The following is a 9,650-nucleotide window of genomic DNA, read 5'->3' on the forward strand; positions in this document are numbered from 1 at the left end:
GGTGAATGAGGTGTGTCGTAAGCTGAGGTACCGGTTGGGAATTGCTGGGATTAGCGCAGATTTGAATGGAAAATGGCACGCACATTCCCAGGGCAGGTTGTCTTGTGTGCAACGGGATGATCCGAGCCACGGAAGGCATTGCACTGTGCTTATTAAACAATTGTCTGTTGAATGACATGTGTGTTTGCATTTGCATACTTGCTGTGAACTGTGGCAAAAAGGAAAGGGTTGGAGTGGAGGTCTGATTACGGATCAAAGAGATCTTTATTTGAGCTAATTACGAGTCCCACGCAACGCAATTCGTCCCACGCAATGCAACGCAATCCGTTAACCCACTAGACATGAGGAGAGGACTACCAACACGAACACTAATGAAATAACTGCCTGGGGATCACTGTATGTTGGATGCCATTGCCTGAGAGGCATGCGATTTTGCATAACTGCCACATATGCTGATGTTGTGTGGACTGCGCTTCCCCACTGACGGACCACTGGTATCTTGTACCTGTTGCTGCATTTGAGCCTGAGGAGTTATTGCTGAAATCTATCTGTCTGGGTTCTTTGTTCTTTGTTCTTTGTTCCTTTCACACTTCTTTCTACATTTTCACGTTTCTCTTTATTCGTTCTAATTCTTGCTTTTTCTTTTCTTTCACCTCTTTTCCTCTTTATTTCTCTCTCTCTCGTTGTCTATCTCTCTAAGGAGAAGTGAATTATTGTAGAATTTTTTTCTGTAAGGCTCACTTGGCTGCACCTGGATGTGTTCGAGGGTTGTGGAGTTATTGAGGAGAGACACACATTGATATTTATTCGTGTAAACTACAGAAGATGCAATGCTTTCTTCAAGGCCTCAAACACACTCTTAAACATGCCCTCGCCGTTTCTTTTTAGCCGCGTCTCGCGGGGCGAGACGTTGTTCTTCCTGTTCTTCTACTACTACTACTACTACTACTACTACTACTACTACTACTACTACTACTACTACTGAAGACAAAACCTTTAGGACTCGGCTCTTTTATATACTGGATCCGGATCTCCTTAAATACTAAACACCTGTACACATCCTCGTATTGAGGGTGCCTTTTGAGAGCGTCTATCATGAACTTTTAAATATATTCGGACATTTGCTTTAAAGTTTCGAAAAGTTCACGTTACTATTTAAAGATTATTCCATTTAATGTATTGTAATTTCGTAAATACACTATTTTCTCGTCATGAACGACGATCGTCCATGACGGGTCTCGCTATTGGCTCGATCAAGGTACGTGACGAAATATCGGAAGTTATTTTTTTGTTGTTGTTTTTTCTTCTTGTTCTTCTTCTGGTGAAGACCAAACCTTTAGGACGCGGCTCTTGGACACATTTGTCCTTGTTTATTTTAAGCGCTTGCGATGAGGTTTCAATCCACATTCAATAATAATCACTCTTCGGCAATTGGCGACTAACTTTGAACGGGCGATCATCGCCCGATTAGCGATTCCACACGAGTCTTCACTGTTAAACGCCTTCCATGAATTCGGTGGCGAGAATATGGGGACGGACAAATCACAATTTTCGCCTGTACAAGTGGAATAATGCAAAGTGGTTTAACCGCGAGTGAGGGGGGTATTAACATCAGATTTTTTTCTGCCGGAAGGAATGGGTATTATTAGTGGGGAAAAAGATGACGTCGGACCGACGCGATGTATTCGGCGAATGAGCGAACGCGTGTGACGTCAGTTCCGGTAAGAGGTGCGAATGAGTCGGATTGCGTGGCCCGAATGGTTGTTGTGTTTTTGGTTGCTCTGAGCATTGAACAAATATAAGTCTGTGATAAAAAAAAGCTGTTATTTGTTCTCCGATATATATATATATATATATATATATATATATATATATATATATATATATATATATATGACATATTTGGCGACGAGGATACACTGAAGATCTTCAGTAACATTCTTCCTCTTGGGTTCCACCGTGTGACCACATCCGGAAGAATTTCATCCAGAAACGGACGAGTGGGTTCGGTGTGCGCTTGAGTTCGAGGTAAATGACGTCATTGGTGACGAGCACGAGCAGAACCACCGTGAGCTCCATCGTGCTCAGACACACATCTACCCGACCGAAGAAACTTTGCAACGCACGTCACCCTCGCAGCGAGACCTGCACGACTGCCCCACCTATCCGTACAGACATTACGAGTGATGTTCGTGTGGAAAGAAAGGTAATGTGTCGAGGCTCCGCAAATCAGGCGGCGTTAAAGGGGTATCCGTGGATGCACGACGACCATCCGCATCGTACGAAGTTGATACAATATTCATATCGAGATGTTTCTGTGGTGAAATTGAAGAAGAAGAAGACAAAGCCGCACCACGTGACGTGAGACTTGCTTGTGAAGCAATGACTGACAAACTGCTCTGACGAAAGGATGGTCCCTCGGGCATTGTCGTTGACCGGAGTAGTCCACTGAGGCTTAAACGGTGAGAGTTGAGAGTGTACCTAGCTATCTCTGTGTTTGCTGGTTAATTATTATCATTATACTTGGCTGTAATCGATTGTTGATGTCCCTTTTTCTTTGTGTTTGTGGAGATTGCTTCAATCAAGCGAATTGAAGCCGAATTCAAACCGAAGGCCTTTTTTCTCTCTCATTCATTTCAATTTCCATGTGGTGAATTGAAGGTCGTGACGTGTGATCACATGTCGCACGGCTCGAGCACGGAATAGATAAAGCTAAGATTCTGCGCGGACGGGGTGATTGTCCCAGGGGCATTGTCATTTACGGCGGCGGTCTACTTGGTGCTCATTGAATGGTGAGAATTGAGAGTTTATCGGACTCCGTGCTTATACTGATTTATTTTGCGGTGATTAGTTGCACGTGTATACCTTACTGCTTATGTACTCCTTGCTGCACCTGTATTCCCTGATGTGCCCATAGAAGCGGCTTCAATCAAATGGAATAAAGCCTACACTCTGAAGGTTCTTCTTTTTTTTTTTTGTTTGTATACCTTGGTCGAGGCTCGTATGAGAGCTAACACACAACTCATAGCAAGGAGGCATGAGGCAAGAGGGGTGGGAGTGGAAGGGACAAAACAGTGGGGAACAGACACATTAGGTGAACTGTGGAAGGGAGAGGGATGGGGATGGGACGGGGAACATGGCGAAGAGAAGATGGACATTTCAGGGACTTTCAGGAAGGAAAGCAGGGGAATTGAAGGAAGTGGGCTTGGGTGGATTATCGGGGGTAGAAAAGATCGAGGATTTGGATGGGGGAAGATAAGAGGTGGTGGTGAACAGCTGTTTTGAAAGCCTGGAGGGAAGAATGGGAAAGAATAGAGTGAGGAAGTTTATTCCAAAGGCGGGAAAAAAGAGGAATGAAAGAGTGAAGATGAGCAGTGATTCGTGATTTTGGTAGTTTTACCAGAAGGGGGTTGTTGGCGGACCTTGAGCGCCCTGTGGAAATGTGGTGGGGACAAATCGCAGAGAGAGCAGGGGGGGGCAAGGCTGGAGAGGAGTCGGTAGAAGACAGAAAGACCACCGACCAACCTGCGGTGATTGAGTGAGAGGCCCAAAGACTCAGCTTCATTGCGGGAGATGCCGATGATCTTAAAAGCCCTGGTTTCGACAGCGTGAAGCCGAGAAAGGTGGGAGGCAGGAACACCAGCCCAGAGGGGAGAACAGTACTCCATCAGGCTACGGACAAAAGCTTTGTAAGTGGTCAGGAGCTCAAGAGGGCCGAGGAAGGACTTAGCACGACGGAGGATTCCCAGTCGGCGACTGGCTTTTGAGGCGAGGTTGGAAATGTGACTTTCCCAGGAAAGGTCATGGCATTCTCTCGCTTTCATTACAATTTATTCCATTTGGTTTTCTCGGCTCTCTCAACCAACGATGGACAAGATCTACAAACCAGAGAGGTTCGACGCAGACCCAAACGCGACTGACTCGGAAATGAAATGGTCGCATTGGTTCCGTTCCTTCTCACACTATCTGACCATCATCGAAGAGGGAGCCGACAAATTGGCCGCCCTTGTGAATCATGTCTCGCCCAGCGTATACAGGCTCTTCTCGGAGTGTGACACCTACGAAGCAGCGATCGACGTGCTGCAGGCGCTCTACGTGAAGCGCAAGAACGAGGTGTACATACGACATCTTCTCAACACACGCAAGCAAGCAGCCGGGGAGACCATCGATCAGTTCCTGCAAGCTCTGAAACAGCTGGGAAAAGACGGCAGCTTCCGGGCCGTAAACGCCGAGGAACACCGAAATGAAGCGACCCGGGAGGCATTTATCCAAGGACTCAGATCAGCCCACATACGGCAACGCTTACTGGAGAAAGCGCAACCCACTCTTGAAAAGGTATTCGACCAGGCTCGAGCGATGGATACGGCTCAGCAGCAATCTGAGTCATTTGGGACACCGATGCTGCTAATGAATGCCGCTACAGTGGAAACTCAAGGAACCCCACAGGGCACCCCTGACACAGAGGATGGAGAAAAACCCGAGGAGTCGGATACCCAGACCTCGACAAACTCCTCAGCAACTACTTCGGTTGGAAAATGCTTCTTTTGTGGGTACAAAAGACACCCCCGCCAAAACTGCCCCGCCAGAGATGCCACATGCATGAATTGTGACAAGAAAGGGCATTATGCCAGGGTATGTAAATCTACTCTAAGGAGAAATAAACCCACTTCTGCGGCTCTCTACTCACAAAAGAAACTAACTGCAGCCTCACCGGGGAATCTATCCAAGGCTATCATCAACGTACGAATTAACGGGCATATGGCTGAGGCACTGATTGATACCGGTAGCTCTGAAAGTTTCGTCAACAGCTCGCTAGTGAAGGGCAGGAAATGGAAGATCCACCCGACAGACAATACGGTATGCATGGCCGCCACATCACTACAGTCCCGCGTACGAGGGTACTGCAATGTTGAATTGGACGTAAAAGGGTACACACATCGGGATGTAAGGGTACTGGTGCTTCGTGATTTATGCGCAGATGTAATTCTGGGTCATAATGTCCTAAAGCAGCACACGAGCGTCGAAATACCCTTTGGAGGAAGCAAACCTCGTCTAATTTTAAATGCTCTGACCACCGCAGAGGTAACGTCCCCCCTGCTGTTTGCTAACTTGTCGCCGGACTGCAAACCGATAGCGATCAAATCGCGACGATATACCACTGCTGATATGAACTTCATCGCTTCAGAGACCAAGCGATTACTGGAAGAAGGAATTATAGAACCGAGCGATTCGCCATGGCGCGCACAGGTGTTGGTCACCGCCAATCAGAACCATAAGAAACGAATGGTTGTTGATTATTCCCAAACGGTCAATCGTTTCACCCAACTCGATGCCTACCCTTTGCCGCGCATAGACGAGATGGTCGAACACGTGGCCAATTATAAGATATTCAGCACCATCGATTTGCGAAGCGCCTATCATCAAATTCCCATCCGAGAGGAAGACAAACCTTACACCGCATTCCAGGCGGGTAGACGCCTCTACCAATTCAGGAGGATTCCGTTCGGTGTCACGAATGGAGTAGCTTGCTTCCAACGAGTTATGGACGACATCATCTCAGATGAAAACCTCAAAGACACTTTTGTTTACGTGGACAATGTCACAGTGTGCGGTAAGGATCAGGGGGAACATGATATGAATCTGGACAGATTCTTGAGCATTGCTAGAAAATATAATCTGACCCTCAACTACGAGAAATGCGTATTCTCGGCAAGGTCAATTGACCTTCTCGGCTACACAATAGCCGACGGCACGATTAAGCCCGATCCTGAACGATTGCGCCCACTTCGTGAGCTACCCCCACCTCAGGACCTGCAGACAATGCGCCGGGTGATCGGCATGTTCGCTTACTATGCAAGATGGATCTCCCAATACTCCGAGTAAATACATCCCCTATTGCATTGCAAAAACTTCCCACCAGATGCCGCTGTTGTAAAAGCTTTCCACAGCCTGAAAGATGATATCAGTAATTCCGTGGTATTATCGATCGACAGCTCGGTGCCCTTCGTGGTGGAAACGGATGCTTCTGATCACGCGATAGCTGCTACGCTTAATCAGTCTGGGTGACCCGTCGCGTTCTTCTCGAGAACTCTCTCTGGAAGCGAGCAGAGACACTCAGCAATAGAGAAGGAAGCGTACGCCATCGTCGAAGCCCTACGTACATGGAGACACTATTTACTGGGAAACCACTTCACACTCGTCACAGACCAGCGATCCGTTGCATTCATGTTTGATGGGAAAAATAACGGGAAAATTAAGAATGAAAAAATTATGAGATGGCGGATAGACCTAGCCTGCTATAGTTACGACATAGTTTACCGGCCCGGGAGGGAAAACCCTGCTGCAGACACCTTCTCTCGGGTCTACTGTTCGGCGACAATCAGTCGGGCTTTGCAAGACCTACATGTGTCTCTTTGCCACCCGGGGGTAACCAGAATGGCACATTTCGTGCGCAGACAAAACCTTCCCTATTCTATCGAAGATATTAAACAAATGAATGCTTCATGCCCTGTTTGTGCTGAACTAAAACCCAGATTCTATGGCGCGGCATCTGGCAGATTGATCAAGGCCACTTCACCCTTCGAGAGACTAAATATCGACTTCAAAGGGCCCCTGCCGACCGAGACAGACAACAGATACATATTCACTGTTGTTGATGAATATTCAAGGTTCCCTTTCGCATTTCCGTGCTCGGATATGACCTCGGGCACTGTCGTGAAATGTCTGTCTGACCTCTTCGCTATGTTTGGGAAACCTTCGTACATACATTCAGACAGAGGGCCGTGTTTCATGTCAGCCGGGCTAAAACAGTTCCTATTAAAGCACGGCATAGCAACTAGTCGAACGACGGGTTACAAACGACCCACAGGGTAATGGGCAGGTGGAACGGTATAACGGAGTCATTTGGAAAGCCGTAACTCTGGCGCTGAAATCGAGAGGGCTGGGGCCCGAGCAGTGGGAGGTTACCCTTCTCGACGCTCTGAATTCCATACGCTCTTTGCTCTGCACGTCCACCAATGCAACTCCTCACGAACGAATGTTTACTCACCAGCGACGTGATGTTGACGGCCAATCGGTGCCCAACTGGCTAACCCATCCCGGAACAGTGTTCATGAAACGCCCGGTACGACAAAGCAAGTATGAACCCATGGTGGAGGGGGTCGAACTCATCGATACTAATCCAGAGTATGCTCATGTCAGACTCCCGGATGGCAGGGAGACCACTGTGTCGGTTCGCCATTTGGCTCCCTCAGGTACTCCTCCCGCAGGTACACCACCATCTGGCACTCCTCCCTCTGACATCCCCTCCCCAGGTGTTCCGCCCCCAGGAACTCCACCCGGGAATGGTGGCGACGGAGCTGCCGCGTTCCACCCGAGAGCGTTCGAGGAGTCATCTCCGGCACGAGTCGAGGCTCACCAAGAGGATCGGAAGCCTCCCTCAAGTGAAACCGCCATTTACTCCCGGAGAGGTCGACGGATAATACCCCCTCGCCGACTCAATCTGTAAAGGGGATTACCGGCATCCTCGATGCTCATGCTCCTATATGCTCGTTACATAATATATCGATGCTCATTACCATGCTCCTACAACTCAAAATAATCCTCACTGCTTGGCATGTATGCTTCTGTAGTTTAGATAGTTCGCGTTGCTTGAAATGTATACTCCTGTAGCGCTGAAGTAATCATGGTGCGTTAGTTGGGCCTCTAGTTACATTTTAAAGACGGGGAGAATGTGGTGAATTGAAGGTCGTGACGTGTGATCACATGTTGCATGGCTCGAGCACGGAATAGATAAAGCTAAGATTCCGCTCGGTCGGGGTGATTGTCCCAGGGGCATTGTCATTTACGGCGGCGATTCTCTTGGTGCTCGTTGAATGGTGAGAATTGAGAGTATATCGGACTCCGTGCTTATACTGATTTATTTTGCGGTGATTAGTTGCGCGTGTATACCTTACTGCTTATGTACTCCTTGCTGCACCTGTATCCCCTGATGTGCCCGCAGAAGCGGCTTCAATCAAATGGAATAAAGCCTACACTCTGAAGGTTCTTCTCTCGCTTTCATTACATAGAATCGATTACTATAGAATCGATTCCCGTTAACCTCCAATGTCTCGCGGTGGCAAAATAATATATGAAGTGATTAAAATAATTTTAAAAACCTTTTTTTTTTTAATCGAAAAAAAAAAACATTAACCGCCCATGAGGAGAACGACGGCTACACCGCCCGATATGACTCGTCGTTACAAAGACGTCACAAATTTGCAAATAAGAATAAATTTGAATTGTCGATATTCACAAACGATTCACCCTTCGACACACTTCGAGCTCCGTCATATCGGTCTCGTCGGACCCGATGTATCCCTGATTTATTGTGTAGACTCTGTGCCAAGGTTTTTTTTTATTTAGTGCTAATTAACCTCCGCCATCTTCGAAGATGGATGGAGGTTACTGTTTTTACCCCTTTGTGTTTGTGAACAGTATTACGGAAAAACTCCTCGACGGATTTCGACGAAACTTGGTGGGGGGGGGGGGTTAGGTATGGTCCAAGGATCATACCATTCAATTTTGGACTTGGTCCCCTCCCCCCCCCCAAAAAAAATTGTTGGAGAATTTTTTTTTTTGCATTTCTGCATGTTTTAAGTGATTTCCAACCCCCCCCCCCCAAAAAATTGTTACCCCCCCCAAAAATAGATTTTTTTTGCATTTCTACCTGTTTTAAGTTATTTCTGACCCCCCCCCCAAAAAATAATTCCCCTCCCCAAAAAAGGGGGAATTTTTTTTTTGCATTTCTACATGTTCTAAGTGATTTCCACACCCCCCCCCCAAAAAAAAAAATTTAGAGAAAAAATTTTTTTTTTGCATTTCTACATGTTTTAAGTGATTTCCAACCCCCTCCCCCAAAAAATTGTTAGAGAAAAAAAAATGTTTTTTTTTTGCATTTCTACATGTTTTAAGTGATTTCCAACTCCCCCTCCCAAAAATAATTGTTAGAGAGAAAAAAAAAATTTTGCAACTTTTTTTTCAACAAAATTTCGATTTTTTTTTGCATTTCTACATGTTTTAAGTGATTTCCAACCCCCCCCCCCCACACCCCCAAAAAAAAATGTTGGAGAAAAGAACTATAACTGTCAACACTGTTGACATCATATTTAATGAATAAGATATAATGTTCACTTGAGTGACCCAGCAGTATTGGCGCCGGAAGTTATGCACTCTCCCGAGTGCTCCCCCTCCAGTTATTGTCTGGTTTGATTAACTTGCAGAGGCATGGTGAGTCAAAAACCTGAATTTGTGACCGATTTTAACCTATGACTCCTTGCGAGATCCTGAACATTTTCTCCACGCACCGACCAGAACCGTTTAAAAGGGTCTTTTCGCGAAATTTCAACTTTATACATGAAAATTCTGTTACTGGCTGGGGGAGTCGTCTCCCACCAAACACCCGGAATTTAGGTCGTGACTCTCGGATAAGTCCGAGAGTTCACGGTTCCCTTAGCGGACCGTGGTCGCCAATATTTTGACGGCGTGGGGTCGGGCTAATTGCCTAATTTCAATATACCTGGGAAAACCACACCCTCGACAGACCTCGGGCGGAACGGACTGTTTTCCGAGCCCGATCCGGGTATAAACCGAGCGGGGATTACCAAGAT

This window comes from Eptatretus burgeri, chromosome 12 (genome assembly GCF_056783735.1).
Source record: "Eptatretus burgeri isolate ZD-2024b chromosome 12, Ebu_testis_v1, whole genome shotgun sequence".
NCBI classification, from domain to species: Eukaryota; Metazoa; Chordata; class Myxini; order Myxiniformes; family Myxinidae; genus Eptatretus; species Eptatretus burgeri.